Source organism: Protopterus annectens, chromosome 15.part0 (assembly GCF_019279795.1).
Source record: "Protopterus annectens isolate FY-2018-M chromosome 15.part0, PAN1.0, whole genome shotgun sequence".
NCBI lineage: Eukaryota > Metazoa > Chordata > Ceratodontiformes > Protopteridae > Protopterus > Protopterus annectens.
The window spans coordinates 711,407,063-711,426,224 of NC_056749.1; positions in this window are offsets into that span (position 1 = coordinate 711,407,063).

Sequence of the window (19,162 nt, forward strand, 5' to 3'; positions counted from 1 at the left end):
GCTGCATAGGAAATGAGCCTCATGGAGGAGATAACTACCAAATTAAGGGTCACCAGCTGAGAAGTCACTTTAGCTTGAGCCCCTTCAGCTGATGGATCCTGGAGGGTATCTCCAAGCTCTTTCAGGAGATCCATCCGAAGCCTTATAAAATGGCATAAGTAATTCAGCGACCTCATGGAAAAGGTCACTGAAGTGAACATACGCTTCCTGTATCTATCCATGGTCCTAGACTCCTTGTTAGGAGGATGGACAGAGGAAGAGGTTTCTGCTAACTCCTTTTTAGTGGCTGCTGCTACCACCATGGCATCTATGGGAACACTCTTAGTAAGGAACTGTTTATCAGAGGGTGCAGTGATGAACTTGCCGGGTCTCCTCGTGGTTGGTTCCACTGTATCCGGGGCTGACCAAGCCCTTCGAGCCATCACTGACATTAGTGGATCGAAAGGCAGAGACACCCAGGAGGTGGAAGGTCGGGAACCAAACGCATCCAGGAATACAGATTCATCCTCAGTAGGGGCTAGGACATTCCAGTTCCCCCTCTACTTAAGAATTTCCAGGATGTCCGAAAAGGAAACATCTTCAGAGGGGGATCTTGGGGACCCTTCCGATTCATCCAAATCTATATCCGAAGTGATAGACTCAGAGGAGTCAATGTGCTTCCTCTTACACTTCCTCTTCCAAGAGGGCTCCTCTGAATAATCAGGGGAGGCCTCAGAAGAAGTGGAGACACCCAATGGGGTGCTTTGGAGTGCCGGTTCCCCACACTTAGGGTCTGGAGGAGGGGCAGAGGTTGACGCAGGCACTACAAGGGATGGAGCCAGTGGGGTCGAACGTGGAGCTGACTCAGAGGCCAGTACACTCCTCATGACATCGAAGGCATCCCTGCCATGATGCAGAGAAGGCTCCTGTTCCAAGGAAACCAGAATCCTCCTCTGCACCAAGGGAGACGTCTCCAAGGCCGATGTAGGAGCTGAGCTCACCTGCGCCGATGCTTCGAGAGGGAAGAATGGGGTCGGACAAGGGTCCGATGCCACTCGCCCCCTGAGAGCCGATGAGGGAGTCTCGGCACCCAGATCCCTCGATGGAAGGCACCATCGAGGGGATCGGAGCTGACCGACGGAACCGAAGGGGAAATCGTTATTGGTGCCGATGGTTCCACGATTCGAACCCCAACAAAGTCTGGATCCAAGCTCAATGGAGTCAGAGGAGGAACATCGATGGAAGCGGATGGAGCTGACACCTGTTGAGGAGGGCTGGACAACATTTTGGCCAGTGCCTGCGACTTCAACAACCTACTGACCACTCTCTCCACATCGTGATCTGAGAGCCTAGAGGACCAAGAAGAGTGGGAGGATCTGTGACTGCTGTCACTCAGCAACAGGGGAGACTGAGGAGCCGAATGTATAGACTCTAGAGAAGGGGACCTCAGCCTCTTGTGGGTCTGCGATGGCTCCAAAGGTACTGGTGAAGCCAAAGGGGAGGCAGTCTCCTCGGTTACAGCCGGAACCGAAGTAGTAGGTAAGGCTTGGGCCAATGACGGCTCTGAGCTGGGATCCGACGATTTGGTCGGTTTAGGAGATTTCACCGGCTGAGTCTTGGCCGGTGAATCCTGGGGCTTAAGAAGACCCCTCAAAATAAGCTTATTTTTGCGCTCCTGCAGAACCCTTGGGCTGAATGCATGGCATACAGAACAAGAGTCCCGCAGTTGTACTGCGCCTAAGCAATAGACGCAAGAAGTGTGCCCATCTGTCAGAGACATTTTCTGACAGCATGAGTCACACTTCTTGAATCCAGACACCTTGGATTCTTTAGACATATCCAACTAGAGAAATACTACCCCTACACTGAAATGGTTTTGACCAAAGGCCCGAACAGCAAAAACTAACAAAAACACACAATATACTACAATTAAAGATAGTTTTTTTTTTTTTTTTTAAACTAGGAAGCCTCTAACTTAAACGGCTACCTAGGAAATAAAAAGAAGAAAAGGCTTGACTAAAACGCTTCCTACGAGAGGGATGGGGGGGGGGGACCTCTCTAACTTAAACGAGTTCTAAGGGAAAACTACAATTACACTAAACAACAACAAACTAGTTAGCGACTATGTTGAAAAAGAATAAACTATCAAAAAAAGAACCTTAATCTGACAGAAAAAGTAGTACAATAAAACTTATATGAGCCTAAGCCAGTAACAACGAACCTCGGAGCTGAAGCGGCAAATGAGATCTGGGTAGCTAGCAATAGGCACCATGGGATAAGGGGTAGCCTCAAGCCAGTAAACAGCTCTTGAGCTATAGAAGATGGCCGAGTTGGAGCTGAGGATCAGCTCCAATCCCAACAAGCAAGAAACAAAGGTGAGATAGACAACTTAACATCCAGAATTTCCCAGAAAAAATAAGTAATATATATCCCATCCCTACCATTATGAGCTGGATTCCTTGTACTGCCTAAATTAACAGCTAACGTACTATGTCCTTTAGGAAGAAAAGTCACACACACTTGGAAAGGGGTATTACCATCAGAAGAAAAGATAAATTCCATGAATTTTGGAGTTGAATTTTCCAAGAAAATTTCCATATTAGGGTCAGTGGAAAAACATGGAGATGATTAATGACCTGGTTATGTGACCCAAATTTCTGGTCAGCTGCTATAGGTAGTTTCAAACATCAATGAATTTACCAGGGAAATGCATGACCACATGGATATTAACTTGACAAGATCAAGCAACAAGATGCATACACATTATCTAGTTAAATTCCTTACATTGCTCTGAGACTCCTTTGTTTTATTTTATTATGCTGAAGATGGCATTCTCAGCAAAATGATCATTTTTAATTTTTTTTTTAATTTTATGACCCATGCATAGGTCCCCTCAAATTATCTATGGTATGATCCCAGTTATTCTCATTAGTGGTAATATATAATTATGACCCTGATTATCGACCATGGGATAGGTAAGATCACTCTATAACCAAATGAGCTAGGTTATTTTGAGAACAAAAAGGGAAATTGATTAGGGTTAAAATGATCCACAAGGGCAGCTAGACTTATACTTACTTATGAACCTATGAGTCTATGTATTGTCTATGTAATGCAGATGTAATAAACAAAATATTCTACATACCAACAAAGAAACAATGCACTTAGAATTCTGCTACAACTGTTTCTCATAAAACAAAAGAATAATATTAAGAATCTGGTACAAGAGAATATTTAAATGATCATCTAAGTAAAGAAAACAGCTCACAGCTGTAGCTTAGATTCATCTGTCACATTTAGTACTTAATCATTTGGTATGAGGCAAGATTTTGCGGAATATTTCAAAATGTTAGCAAAGTGGATAACATTGCAAGGCAAATGTACTATAAAAACAAATAGTGACTATTATGAATAAAGGAGATACAGAGGTTAAATCAGCATTATTATAAATGAGGAAGCAAAAAACTATAGTAATTTTACAATAGAACAAGTACTATCACATGTAACAGACCTTAAGCGATGATGGTTTGCTTTTATTTGCTTTATCAAGTCTTGCATCTACATTATAAATATTATTTTATGAAACATGAGTTGATATGACATTGGCATTGAAAACTTCATTCATACCCCTTGAGATTATACTAATATACAGGGATCAATTCCTAACGTAAAAGGCCACACATGCATTAAGTACAAAAAAGTACTTTGTACTTTTCATCACACCCACAGGGAATAAGATGTCAATAGATATGTTACAATTTGAAACATATAAAATGTGAGTGATAAAGAATGACAGATGGTTAAAGACTGCATTCATCTGACAAGTGAGAAAAAAAGCAAAGACTTACTGTAAATAAGTGGCATATAGGCACTTTTGCTATTAGTGACAACAAAGACCAGAAAAGTTAAAAGGGTAGTCACAGAAAATGCTTTGATGTCAGAACTAAGGAGTGCTGTTCCATTTTTGCTGCAGTTACCTTGAGTTATAGTCATTACTAGAAAAATAGTGGTAGTGAATTTTGCTGAATGCAGCACTTATCTATGTGTATTGTGTGTGTGTTTTTATGACTACTTCAGCAAGCAAACAACTAAAACTTTGAATGTCTAAGTATAATTACTAGTTGCATTTTAAGCCATTGTTTCTGTGACCAGATAAGTCAACTGGCCAAAGGGATCCTTCAGAACGAGACCCTGACTTGATGCAAAGCAAAATATAAAAAAATAATAATAATAAAAATGAGAAATAAATAAGTTCATAATAGCTCTGTAGCTATAATACATGAAATATGAAGCATGCACATAGAAGATGAGTCTTCACAATATAAAAGTGGCTAATCACCAAGTAATTAATAACTAATAAGATATATTTTGTGTCTCAGCAGACTTAGAGGTATATATTTTTCTAATGCTGTAGCTTGAGTTTTGTATTTGAAAAGTACATTTGCTTTTATAAGCTATCTACATTTGCATGGCTCTTTTAGCAATCACTTTGTTCATAGGTTCATAGGTGCTTACTAGGCTAACGACCACAAGGGCCTTTTTAAGTCTAGCCATGCATCCCCAATCTCTGACAAGTTCTGGTACTCTAGATAAGTGTATGCAGGGGCCTGGGAGATGAACCACTTACAGGTTGCCTGTGTCCATTAGATACATAGGTGCCAAACCAGGGATGAATTTCCTGTTCTCCATCTAATTTGTCCATGTTACACTTGCATTGGCTTATGGAGGAATTCTGCTTCACATGGACAGGTAGCTTGTTCCAGTAGAGGGGTTGTCTCTAGGATACATACCTATCTCTCTATCAGTTTCTATTTATATCACAGGCATGGTTTAAGCCTTTAGAATGGGTAATTCTGGTGTTATTTGTTTTGTGGATATGCAGGAGGTCCATATGAATGGGGTCTGACAATGTCCTGCATGACAGGCATAAATCTCCCCACAGGGTATACCCTGTAGGACACAGAATACAGGGATAAAGCCTTGAGGTGGTTTGCATAGGGCATTTTACTTACACCCCATATTCTTTTAGTGAGGAACCTGTGTGGGCGTTACATTTGTTGGATATGCCTGTTTAGATACATACCAAAGGGAATATTGTAATCAGCAATAGGTCTGATGAATGTTAGCGATATCAGTAACTTATTTTACCTGCACTGGATATAAAGAGAATCACCTGGCTGGCATCTCCCGGTCATTTCACCAGAGTGAAACACATTTTGCTTGATGAAGCAGCTTGAGTGGACATTCATGTAAATGGAGAACCAGACACCAGTATGTGTATATGGCATGAGGTGTGCTGGGAATATGATCTGTGATGTTAGTTTCTTAACATAAGGTAGCTGTGTGCTCTGAGGTATTACACAGCTACAGAGCTGACCGTTGCATTATAGTACATATTATAAGCAGGCTGTATGACCTAGAGGAGAATAGTGTTCATGTCCACCACCGTGTCTGTTGACGTTATCAGGGTGATAGCTATGAGGAGAATAGAATAACTGAAAGAGTGGATGTTCAGGGAAGACAAACTAAATCAGATATTGCAATATCTTTAATTGTCTCATCTATTCTAAGGTAGCCCATATATCATAAGGTATATATTTACACGGGGTCCAATGATACAGCTTCCCAAATCGGGGGTGCATATGGGAGTGAAGCCACCTGCAAAAATGCGTTAAAAGTCTAACAGCTTGCTTGGAATTTATTACTTGTTTGACTGTTTATTTTCTGAAGGGTTCGGACTAGCATGGTCTAGTGACACACTTCTGATAATGATCAATGGCACCAGATCAAGTGCCAACCATTGCAGTGGGATGCACAGGTAGGCAGGCTGTGTACACACAGAATTAATAATGAACGAGATTCCTTTTCATGTGCTCGCCATTAATATAAAATGTGCAACATGACAGGTTCTATAGCCACCTAGACTGTAGCATGGTTAGTTGTACAAGGCAAGGGGGATTTCAAGCATGATAGAGTCTCAGAGATGTACATACTTGAGGCAAAGACACATGTTAGGGTACAGTATTTATCACATATGAACATAAAGCACAGCATAAAATCAGTCACAAAGAAGGTTAATTATGGGGAATGGACAGAAATGGCCTATACTAACATAACTTACATGATTGTTTTTCCACAAATACACAACAAATATGTGCACGTACACAAAAACAGAAACACTCTATACATTCTCAGACGCACATACACTCACACACAAACACTCATACACATAAATGTATGCCAGTGAGCATGTGCATGTGTATATGTGTGTGTATTTGTGTCTGTCTGTCTATCTGTCTGCCTACCTGTCTGTCTTTGTGTGTGTGTGTGTGTGTGTGTGTGTGTGTATGTGTGTGTGTGTGTGTGTGTGTGTGTGTCTGTGCGTGCGTGCGTGCGTGCGCGTGTGTGTGTGTGTGTCTGTCTGTCTTTCTCTTTCTGTATACGTGTGTGTGTGTGTGTGTGTGTGTGTGTGTGTGTGTGTGGCGTATCTCACCACACTGAAACTACAATTAACTGACTACATAAACATCAACACAAAAAGACTGACGTACCCACTTCTGTGAATTTTTTCTCAGGGGAAAAAAATGCTTGGCCATAATTGGGAATTTGCCCTTTTCTCCACTGTAGAGCGATCTTGGAGTTGGTATATTTAGTTAGGGGGTGTGGAGGGCTAAGCCCTCCACTTGATTAATGATTAAGATATTGTTTTGGTGTTGGTTGGCTGAGCGATTTATTTCCCTGGGAAAAAAATCGTGGAAGTGGCCGTTCGAAGTTTTGCTATGTCGGTCTTTTTGTGTCAATGTTTATGTAGTCGGTTAATTGTAGTATTTGTGTGTGTGTGTGTGTGTGTGTGTGTGTGTGTGTGTGTATGTGACTATTTCCATAGTACCATGGCATGCTTCACGCATGGTGCAGAATAAGATGGATTGCCTGGTATACAATGCTGTCCAAAGCAGTTAATGATAAATGTGCATTGAATTCAAGTCACTTTCAGCACCTACAATCGCATTAGAGTTTTGCATTCCATGTTATATGAACGCCTTATGATGGTATTGATTGCTAATTAGCTTTTTTCCAAGAAGCACAGCACAATCACGCTACTACAATTGTGTCACTACTGTGTATCAGCAGCAGTACCTGCAAGTTACAGGTGTATTTCTCATATGTTTGAATGAATAGCTCTTTGTATACATAACTATCTGTGGTTTACATGTCCACGTGTATGCATATATTTTGATATATCTGCTTGTAGGTGCGTGCAGGTCATTGAGAACATGTGAATGTGCACAGATTACTTCAACTTGTGCACTGTTTCTCCACAATAACTGATTTACAAGCGATTTTGCCGCAGTGGTTCCCTTCTATTTTGCAGTCCTGCATTACTGCTCTTTAACTCCAGCACTGGAGACAGCTCATATGCTGACTCTGCCATTTTTTTAACTGTAAAGCTTTTGTCATGCAGACTCCACTGCCTATTTGTAAATGGTTCTAAAGTACCTGTCCTACTGGTACACAGTGATCTATCACACTGATTCCTTTGTATAGAATTTTTTTTCTCAGTAGCTTTGAGTAGTGATTGCCGTGTCTATGACTCTCATCGACAGAAGTGCTTTATGAAACTTGTAAACAGGCAGAAATCATCCCTTTTATTTCACCATGCTCTGTAGGATGTTCAGATCCAGTTTTGCCAACACACCCTGAGATTCGTTAACAATTGTGCAGGCATCGCTGCAGTCTACACGATGACATGTAAGCGTGATGAGCAGCAGTGCTCACTGAATATGCATGCTGCTAATCCTGCTTACACATTTACAAGCACCATTTCATGGCCAGAAGCAGTGTTGATGGCCATGAAAACGTGCAGGGAAGTGCAAGAGCAAAATGTAAACAAAGTAGCTTGTTTATAAGCAAACTAGTCTGAGAACATGCCTGGATGACTTACATGAAGTAAGGTCAAGATAACTGCAAGATTTAAGATGCAGGAAACATTAAATGAACAGAATAATCACAGAGTACAATGCTAATAGTGCAAACATAAGTAAGAGGGCTAGGTAAGCAGAGAAAATGTATTGAGTTTAAACAGTCAAATGTGATTATGGTACAAAGAAAGATTTTAAACCATAATACTTCCATACTGATTTAATAAAATGTAATTCTGTTCTTAATTATTGATCCATGCACGTAACTAAAAATGAATATGCTAACAACAGAGGTGAGAGGGAAATGATGAAACATTGTAACAAAGGGGAGTAAATGTAATATGAATGTTGACAAGATATCAAGCTGAAGATAACAGCAAGGAAGTGGATACATTAGGAGTTATTTGCATAGACTACAGTTATTGAATACATGAGTATAAAGGAACTGTATGTCTGATAACTGACAGTATTGATATATTATCCATTTCATCATGTATAAACTAGAAGAAATTAACCCTACAGCTGCTGTGTCATGCACATTGGAAAAAGACATGTTTTGCCATTTGTTATCCTTTGGCAACCCTAGACAGGGGTATATTACCTTCAGACATGTTCATAGGTTCATAGGTTCATAGGTTGGTACTGGGCTATCTGCCCGAAGGCATATATTAGCCCAGCCACGTTGTGCAGTATTCACTGCCCCTTTAGTAGTTCCCTAGACCCTTGTACTAGCAGCTAGTACCTTTGGCCCCTATATAGTAGTGCTGTTGGTGTGATCCCCAGTGTGAACTTTCTGTTACCCATCCACTCATCAAGGTTCCTCTTGAAGAGTGATAGTGTGGGGCTCTGTCTTATGTAGATCGGGACCCTGTTCCATAGTAAGGGAAGTCTCTGCGAAGGGAATCTATCCCTCCAGCATGTTCTATTCATTGTTGTGTTGAGGTTTATATCCCTAGAGCGTGTATCTCCAGTAGATTTGGTTTTGCTAAGATGGAGCATGTTCAACAATTCTGGGTTGGACATGGCTCTGTACGTTAGACAAAGATCACCTCTGAGAAAGCGGTATGCAACAGAGAACTGTCTTAGCTTTTTCAATCGTGCTGCATAGGGCAACTGTTTGAGGCCAGTAATCCTCTTGGTTAGGTACCTCTGTGGTCTCTCCAGCTGCTGGAGATGTCTAGCCGGGTACATTCCAATTGGTGCATTGTACTCAATAATGGGTCTGATGAGGGAAGAGTAGAGGGGCACCATTACATCCTTAGATCTTGATGCGAACCCTTTCTTAATCAGATGGGTCACATAGAAGGATTTTCTAACCACTTTGGCAACATGGTTATCAAAGGAAAGGTGACTATCCACTTGGGTCCCTAGATCCCTTATTTCTTCTTCAGATTTCAGGGGATTACCTCCTATGTTGTAGTTTGCGGTTACTCTGTTTTTTCCAAAGGGGATTACTATGCATTTTTTTGCATTTAGCTTGAGACCATGGCTTTGCCACCATGCATCAGTCTCATTTAGGCCCTTTTGGAGGATCTCCATGTCGGCTGGAGACTCTATTATAGCACCCAGTTTGCAGTTGTCCGCAAACTTAGTCAGCCACAGCCCTTCCGTGCTTGCCTGTAGTTCTGAGAAGTATATGCCAAACAGGAGGGGCCCCAGGACAGAGCCCTGAGGCACACCACTCGTTACTGGTCTGGATTCGGACATAGATCCTGCTACTCTTACTTTAAACAAGCATATGTTATGAATATTTTGTATTAAACAAGCATATGTTATGAATCCATGTACATCCTAAACAGTAATATAATAACACTCAAAATGCACAAGTGGCAAATTACAACAGAGATCTGATGACATTTCAGTAGTTCAAGGTCTCCTTTCATAAATGTAGCACATCTGCTACATGATTATACTGGGCATGCTCACAAGAGACTGCAGTGAATGCTGCCACAACAGCATGTAAACAACAAAAACAGACTAGAAAGTAGGACCAATACCACTTTATGATGGTCTTGCATCATGCCATACAGTAAGAAATGTTACATAACCCCTCATGTCCTCTAAAGCTGTACATTGTTAAGAAAACAGTTGCAGCCATACATAAATGTTTGAGGAAGATATATAACCCAGTTTATTCATATTTGGAAATCATGTAGCACATTATCAAAAAACAATGACATACTCAACATTTGCATCCTGCTAGACTCAAACACATGCCAGGATAGGTATCAGAAAAATACACATGATTAATCTAGCTATTCCTAATGACTATAACTACTGACTCTATGTTGACTCAGTCTCATCACCACCGTTCTTTATACTAACTTCTTCAAACTCTGATAACTATGAAATACTAATATAGCAATAACCCGCGGGCCACGCCTGGGTGTGGGAAATGCTGGATTTACCCATGATTGGTGTGGTTTGGTCATGAGGGTGAAGCCCGAGTGGCCAAGCAAAGACAACCGTGGGTACATCCAGCATTACCCACACCCAGAAGTGGGTTATTGCTATTATACAATGACATTATTTAAGAAAAAAATAATTACTTTTCTTAAATAATGGCATTGTATAATGCCTCCTTGTTCCCTTCTGCAGCTGTCTGGTATTCTGTGGCAGTTCTAATGTACTGCGAATGCATATGCTTACTTAGTACATCAGAGCTGTGGGCAAAAGCAATAGAGAAAGCAAGATCTCCGTTGCTTTTTACAAACTGTCTCGCTATGTTAAAGAAGTTTAACAGCAAGACAGCTTTAAACATTTAAACAAAACTTTAAACAAACCCATTTAACATAGCAAGATAGTTTTGAAAAAAGCAACGGAGAAAGAAAGATCTCCGTTGCTTTTTACAAATTGTCTCGCTATGTTAAAGGAGTTTAACATAGAGAGACAGCTTTTAAAAAAGCAACAGAGAATCCCCATTGCTTTTTTTAAAGCTGTCTCGCTATGTTAAACCCATTTAACATAGCGAGACACCTTTAAAAAGAGCAACAGAGATAGGAAGATCTCCGTTACTTTTTTAAAAGCTGTCTCGCTATGTTAAACTCATTTAACATACCGAGACAGTGTGTAAAAAGCAACGGAGATCTTGCGTTCTCTGTTGCTGTAAAAAAAGAGTTATACTAACGGAAAAAGTCCGGGTGACCAGACCTTTTTCCATTACTATAACTCTGATTTACAACGTGCATGCTGACCAATCAGCGTGCACATTTTTGAATATTAATGGGGGTTGTTGTATAATAGAAAAGTAGTATATTGCTGATAAACTCTCTCATACCTGCAAATCTCTACTCATGCTTCTTTGATTACATAACAATATAAAGTCGTTTGTGAAACCTTGTACATTTACTATCATCTACAGCTATGTCTGTTATAAACCCTGTACTCAAGTCTTTTGTTAACTATGTATGTTTTATTGTGCAGCTTTTCTCCTTGGGCCTCCGCTGCTAAAGGCCCTGTATCCAGTCAGACTTTCCCGGTTATCAAATGTAAAATAAATAAAAAATAAAATATAGATTAAATAACCTGTTATACCACAGAAATAGGCATAGTGTGTGTGTCATGATGAACACACGTGAAGGGCTTACAGCATTTCCCTGTTGTAATGGGTGTGGATCCTCTACCTTGTAGGATACTTTACAAATGTTGCCCTCTGACTGTGCCATAAACACTTTGTTTGCCTAACTCACTCCTCTCTAACATAATTATCTAACAGACAGATGTTACCACAATTAAACCACTGCCTATCATATTGCACACTTGACAGAGCTGTGTATTGACCGCATATGCCACATGACATAGCAATGTATCTTGTTACAAATAAATAAAAATCTGTGAAGTAATAAAGTACATTTGAGGATAAATTGTACAATATGATTTTGTCAGAGTGATGACAAGGAGGTAACTATTTTAAAGTTCACACAGCTGTGAGCAGTGCAGTATTAGTGTTTTTACCCCAATTAAACTATTCCTGTTGTTTTACACAGCAACATTGTTCCACAATTGAACCACATTCTATTTGTGTAGATATGCTATAAAACTCATTCCTGAATGCATGTGCTGCAGGAGCACACACATGACAACATCCACAGAACAACTGTTTCAATGGCAGGAAATTACAAAATGAGTTTAAATTTCTTTCTCCAAAGTGACAAATAAAAATAATAACTCAATACAGTATAACATCAGTACATTAATAGAATGTTGCCCTTTGCCAGAGCACATACAATAACATATATGAATAACATGCACAACAGTGGAAGTCTTAACACAGCTGTGATAGTCCACCTATGTGAAATCATTGCATCATATGATTGTGTTGCAATCTGTATGCGATAAAAGGGCTGAGGGAGGTTTCTCTCACTGTAACTATACACATTATACAAACTTTAATGTCATTCATGCATAACAGCATAAGGACAAACAATGCTTACAGACAGTCAGTCAATGTGGGTTTTGAACTCCTATGTGACAATAGAAACTACATGAAACTGTGAAGAATGAACATGTGGCAGTGCAAGTGTTACAAAACTGTGAGACAACTGGATATCTGAACCCATGACATCATGTTATTACTGCAAGAGATATGTGTGTCAGTAATTTCTTTAAAAGACTATTGCTATTTGTCATTGTCTCACACAGCATTACCTGCTGCTGATGTATAATGCAGACTTCACTTTGATGGGAGAATGGTAATCATGCTCAATATATGGATAATCACGGATATGAGCACATGCCTTACTAAGACACCACTTACACAATTGTCCTATTTCCTCACACCACAGGAAACGCCTTTGTAGTTCTTGGCAAAGCCAAATACCATCCAATGGCATCATCATTATAAAATAATGCATTTCTGTGTGAAAAATTATCAGAAATTCTTGTAATAGGAATCCCCAGCTATATATGTGCACAGTCAATAGCTGGGTGACAACATTATGACCTACTTATATGTACACAGCTGATAGCTGTGTGACATCTTTGTCACCTGCTTACATGTACACAGTCGATACCTGGGTGACAACATTGGGACCTACTTACATATACACAGCTGATAGCTGGGTGACAACAATGTGGCTACTTACTCAGACACAGCCAATAGCTGGGTGACAACATTGTGATTTACTTACATGTACACAGCTGATAGCTGTGTGACATCTTTGTCACCTGCTTACATGTGCACAGTCGATACCTGGGTGACAACATTGGGACCTACTTACATATACACAGCTGATAGCTGGGTGATAATATTATGATCTACTTTCATGTACACAGCTGATAGCTGGGTGACAGCAATGTGAAGTACTTACTAATAAACAGCCGATAGCTGGGTGAGAACATTATGACCATACTTACATGTACACACCCGATAGCTGGGTGACAACATTGTGATCATACTTACATTTACACACCCAATAGCTATGTGACAACATTGGGGCCTACTTAGACATACACAGCTGATAGCTGGGTGACAACATTGTGAGCATACTTTCACATACACAGCCGAGAGCTGGGTGACAACTTTGTCACCATACATACATGTACTCAGCTGATAGCTGGGTAACAACATTGTAACCTACTTACACATACAAAACCAATATCTGGGTGACAACATTATGACCTACTTACATGTACACAGCTGATAGCTGGGTGACAACATTGTGACCTACTTAAACATACACAGCCAATAGCTGGGTGACAACTTTCTTACCATACTTACATGTATACAGCTGATAGCTGGATGACAACACTGTAACCTACTTACACGTACACAGCTGATAGCAGGGTGACAACATTGCAACCTACTTACATGTACACAGCTGATAGCTGGGTGACAACATTGTAACCTACTTACACGTACACAGCTGATAGCAGAGTGACAACATTGTAACCTACTTACATGTACACAGCTGATAGCAGGGTGACAACATTGTAACCTACTTACACGTACACAGCTGATAGCAGGGTGACAACATTGTGACCTACTTACACGTACACAGCTGATAGCTGGGTGACAACATTGTAACCTATTTACATGTACACAGCTGATAGCTGGGTGACAACATTGTAACCTACTTACACGTACACAGCTGATAGCAGGGTGACAACATTGTAACCTACTTACACGTACACAGCTGATAGCAGGGTGACAACATTGTAACCTACTTACATGTACACAGCTGATAGCAGGGTGACAACATTGTAACCTACTTACACGTACACAGCTGATAGCAGGGTGACAACATTATGACCTACTTACATGTACACAGCTGATAGCTGGGTGACAACATTGTGACCTATTTACATGTACACAGCTGATAGCTGGGTAACAACATTGCGACTATACTTACTCATACACAGCCGATAGCTGGGCAACATCAGTGTGCCACACTTACACATTCACATTTATACTGACACCAGTGAGCATAAGGAGTAATAGCTGGATTTGAGAAAATTTCTTAAAATCAAGAGGTACAGAATACTGTCTGAATTGCACATGCCACACGAGGTGCTGGTTTACAGTTGTGACAGTGCATATTTGAATGGATGACATCACCATTGTTTAATACAGTGACATTCATCTAAAAAGGTGAGAAGTTTGAAGAGTACAGTAACAACACACAGTTACACATACTATATGCATAAGAATCTTTCTTTACACAGCATAACAGATAAACACACACTCACAGTAGTCAGTCATTGCTGGTTTCAAACCTCCACCATCTTTAGTTATGCAGTGTAGAAAGCACAGTATCAACAGCCAGTGCCAAAGGATAAGTCATAATACAATAGTCATGTAGTTTATTTTTGAAAGCATGCTGTTACCATTGTGTTTCCAAATGTGTGTGTTTCCTGGAGTTAATAATAATTTATAGGTTACCCTCTGCCAGTGGAAATACATCTTCTAAGTGGAATTTTACAAAAGGAGTTTTGTTGTGGAGCCAATTATACATGACATTACACAGTCACACTAGTTAAGGCAATGCTGGATTCAAACCCTCACCTATCTAGGTTGCAGAACCCAGTATTAATCACAAGGCCCACAGGAGATATCTGGATTTTATAGTGACAGAGTGCACGTATGAAAGGATGACCTCATCCGTGTGATGCAGAGAAGATGCCTGTGGTAAAAGTGGGATAAGGGGATCCAGGAATCCTCTCCCACTTTAAAATCTCCCCTGACCAGAAGTTGATACAGCAGGTCTGTTCAGGAAGCTATTTACACCTGATATTGTTGGCATGCACACAAGTGCACCGCAGTGAGGTTTAGTTCTCCTATCTAGAGAACACAGAACTGGCCACAAGTGCAACAAGGGAAGTCTGATTCTGAAGGGTAAAATGTGCACTTTTAGCAGGATGACCTCATCAGTGTGTTGCAGAAAAGATGTCTGTGGTAAAAATGGGATAAAGTGCAAAGGGAGCTGTGTCCAAAGTTGAATTATTTTCCTGAGTGGAAATGAGCACAGCACATCTGTTGTTGCAGCTTTACTTACCGGTCATTAGAACAACACAAGTTCATTACTGTCAGATTAGAACTGACTACCTGTCTACTTATACAATTTACAGAACACTGTATTAGCCACAGCTGTCACAGCAGAAGACTAAAACTGAAGGGTAGAGAGTGGACTTTTGAAAGGATGACCTCATCACTGTGTTGCCAATTTGATGCTTGTGGTAAAAGTGCAGAGGGAGCTGTCCCCAAAGTTAAATTCTTATCCTAAGTGGAAGTGGACACAGCTCATCTGTAGTTGAGGCTTTATTTACCTGACACCAGAACCACACACAAAAATTAGGCCACTGTAAGATTAAAACCACCTCCCTATCTAGCTACTCAGTCTAGAGAGCACAGTATGAATAGCAAGCACCACAGGAGAAATCTGACTTTACCCATCAATAAATTTGAAAGTATTAAAACATCACTGCTATGAACATCAGCTGCTGTGCATCACAGATTTTAGGACAAATGTAAGTGTCTGGATAGCGCAATGTAGCATCACTGTGCTTGTCACATGCAATTACATATTTCTCTGCTAACAATTATATAGCATCATTCATGTGCATTGTGTTATTGTGAGGGACATGTACATGTTCCCTAGTATGGGTTGTCAATACCAAGCACAATTGTAAAACAGTGGATTGTCAGTCAGGCATTAATGGCAGTTCATCCTGGAATGACTGCATGCAACTAGTAACCATTTACTGTGTCACTGTCAGTTGTCATGGCTCATGTTTGGACAATCTGCCTTGACAATATAAAGGGACACTTTCTAAATATGACAGAGCACTTCTGAAAAACAGTGGTGGATTATATATGAAAAGGTTACACACCATTGTAACAAAGTTGCAAGTGTAACCATTATAATGCAGACATACATTAACAGATCAAATAAACTGAGTCAATATCACTGTGAAATGCAGATGTATCAGTTTCAGAACTGCAGTAACACATACAGAATTTGTACCATCTACTCACAATTCTTTGTTGTAATTTTTAACTCTCTCCCTGAAGAGCAGCTCTGGTTGGATAGTTGATTTATGCAGCTGTTGTCAAAGTATTAGTATATATATATTGCTGACCTATACACAAATAAGCAGTAAACATGTGCATCCATGTCTGAATTTGATGGAACACAGAACAGATATGTGTTATGGTCATGTGCCAGGTGGTTTAATTTACACTTTTATTAAGACAGTTGCAGTTCTTCAATGATTATATGTATCCTGCTGGTATATTTTGACACACATGAGGGGCTAAGCATGTTATTGCTGGTAGAAACACAGCTTATGGAAATAGTTTTTAATCAAGATTTATTTGATGACACAGAAGGGGTGGGAAGAGGTGGAGAGTTGGTGATGGGCATACACATACAGACATACAAGAGATTACTTTATATTTCATTTCTGCACGTATTAGTGTTGAGTTACTCCTTGGTTTATTATCATAATTATTCAGGCAAGATGTGTGCATGACAGTGTTCCTACTAAGCAGCAAGCACATTACTACAACAGGATGATGGTGTGTTAAGAAAAAGTGTAGCCACTACTTACACCCACAGGAGGCATACAAACATTCAAAAACCCTTTGGTATACATCTGGATTTGAACTTTGATAGTATTCCAGAAGAGATCTACAGACCCAAGCATTACCTAACCATACCACATAGGAACTCCTATGTCACAAAACAAAGGAGAATGTATGTATTTCTCTTCATTAGGCTTATAATAACTGTTAAATCCCATAATGTGTACTTTATATCCATCAGTCTAACAAATATGAAACAGTAAAAAGTGATAACATAGAAGTGGGAACACATGCGGACACTGCAACAGCAATACAGAAGCACAATGAATGTTACATTTTTTCTGAGTCATTCTCCTAACATACTAATGTTATGTTTTTCCCTGATAAGTGATCTGTCATGCTAAGTACAATCAAATGTTTCCTGTAGGGAGATTGTAGGGGTCAGAAAGTATAACCATGATTGTGACTATACAGGATATTGGTGGGTTACTAAGATGGGAACATATCATCTCGTTGAACGTAATCTCAGTGAACGTAAAAGCAGCAAGTGCTTTTGGCTGAAATTACTTTCGATAACAGAACTTTTGTTTTTCAATGTTTTGTGCAACCTTGGAGTTGGTATATATAAATCCAGAGGTTGTTGTGGGGGTGCAGGGGGGCTTATCCCCCTGCAAAAAAAAAACAAAATTGTTGAGTTGTTCATTGAAGACAGCTTTGGCAAACAGTTTTTTTTTTTTTTTTATTCACCGAAATTACTTCTGATGACTCGACATGAATCCACTGAGATATGTAGATAACACTTGCACATATAATAATATCACTGGAACATTAAATATGACTTTCGCATATTTCTGAGTTTGAACCCTTGATACTATGCCAACAACATGCTACAGACATGTGAATTATCTCGACAAACCACACAGGAAATATTACTTCATAAAAAGAAGTTATGTACTCACCATAACATTCCATGTTTGCAGTCCATCTCGCCCTTCATTCTTACATACGGCATCGAAGTCGATCCTTGCCTTCGACTCAGCCTATTTACAAGCTGGAAGTCTTCTAGTTGGCTCGTGGCTAGATAAGTATCCCATGGTGCACCAGTACAATCCCCAGATCTTGTTTGCTGCTAACTAGGAGAAAAAATAACAAACATACAGAAAGAAGCCAATACTAAAATGTCTCCATAAAATAATGATAACAAGACTGGTCTGTCAGTGAATAACGATAACAAGACTGGTCTGTCAGTGAATAACGATACCAAGACTGGTCTGTCAGTGAATAACGATAACAAGACTGGTCTGTCAGTGAATAATGATAACAAGACTGGTCTGTCAGTGAATAATGATAACAAGACTGGTCTGTCAGTGAATAACGATAACAAGACTGGTCTGCCTCCAGGTACTTCCAGGACGGGGGTAGGAGGGCGGGTTCATAAAAATGAAGGGCGAGATGGACTACAAACATGGAACGTTATGGTGAGTACATAACTTCTTTATGTTCTGTAGTCCTATCTCACCTTCATTCTTACATATGGGACAGCATCCCTAGCGCCTTATTCTTGGGTGGCTCAAGGAAAAATACTCCTTAGTACCGTGCAACTAAATGATGCTCTACCCCTGGAGGTTAAATCCAATTTGTAATGAGTAATAAATGTGTGAGGGGTAGCCCAAGTTGCTGCTGCCCAAATATTATCAAGTGGAATCCTGGCTTGAAAGGCTGCAGATGTAGACTGAGATCTCATAGAATGAGCCTTGATTTTAAAGGGTAAAGGTCTACCCTCAGAGTTGTAAACGTCAGCTATACAGCTAGAAATCCAATTTGAGAGTATTACTTTGGAAACTGGTAAACCTGACCTGTATTTGGAGAAGGAAATAAATAATTGATCTGATTTCCTTAGTCCAGTGCAAATAAAAACGTAATTGTCTATGGACATCCACCTGACGAAACCTGTATTCAGCTGCATTGGAATAATTTGGAAAGAACAACAGGAGTTTTATGGATTGATTCAAAGTGGCATGGGAACAGACCTTGGGGACAAAGGAAGGATTAGTATGAAGCGATACTCTGTCTTTGTGAAAAATCAGTTAAGGAGGTTTTATAGATAATGCTTGTAATTCTGTCACCAGAAACAAAGTCTTCCAAGACAGGAATTTCAAAGGGCATGAATGAGAAGGCTCAAAGGGCAGAGAAGTCAATTTGGATAACACAAAATTTAAATCCCATGAAGCAACAGGTTCTT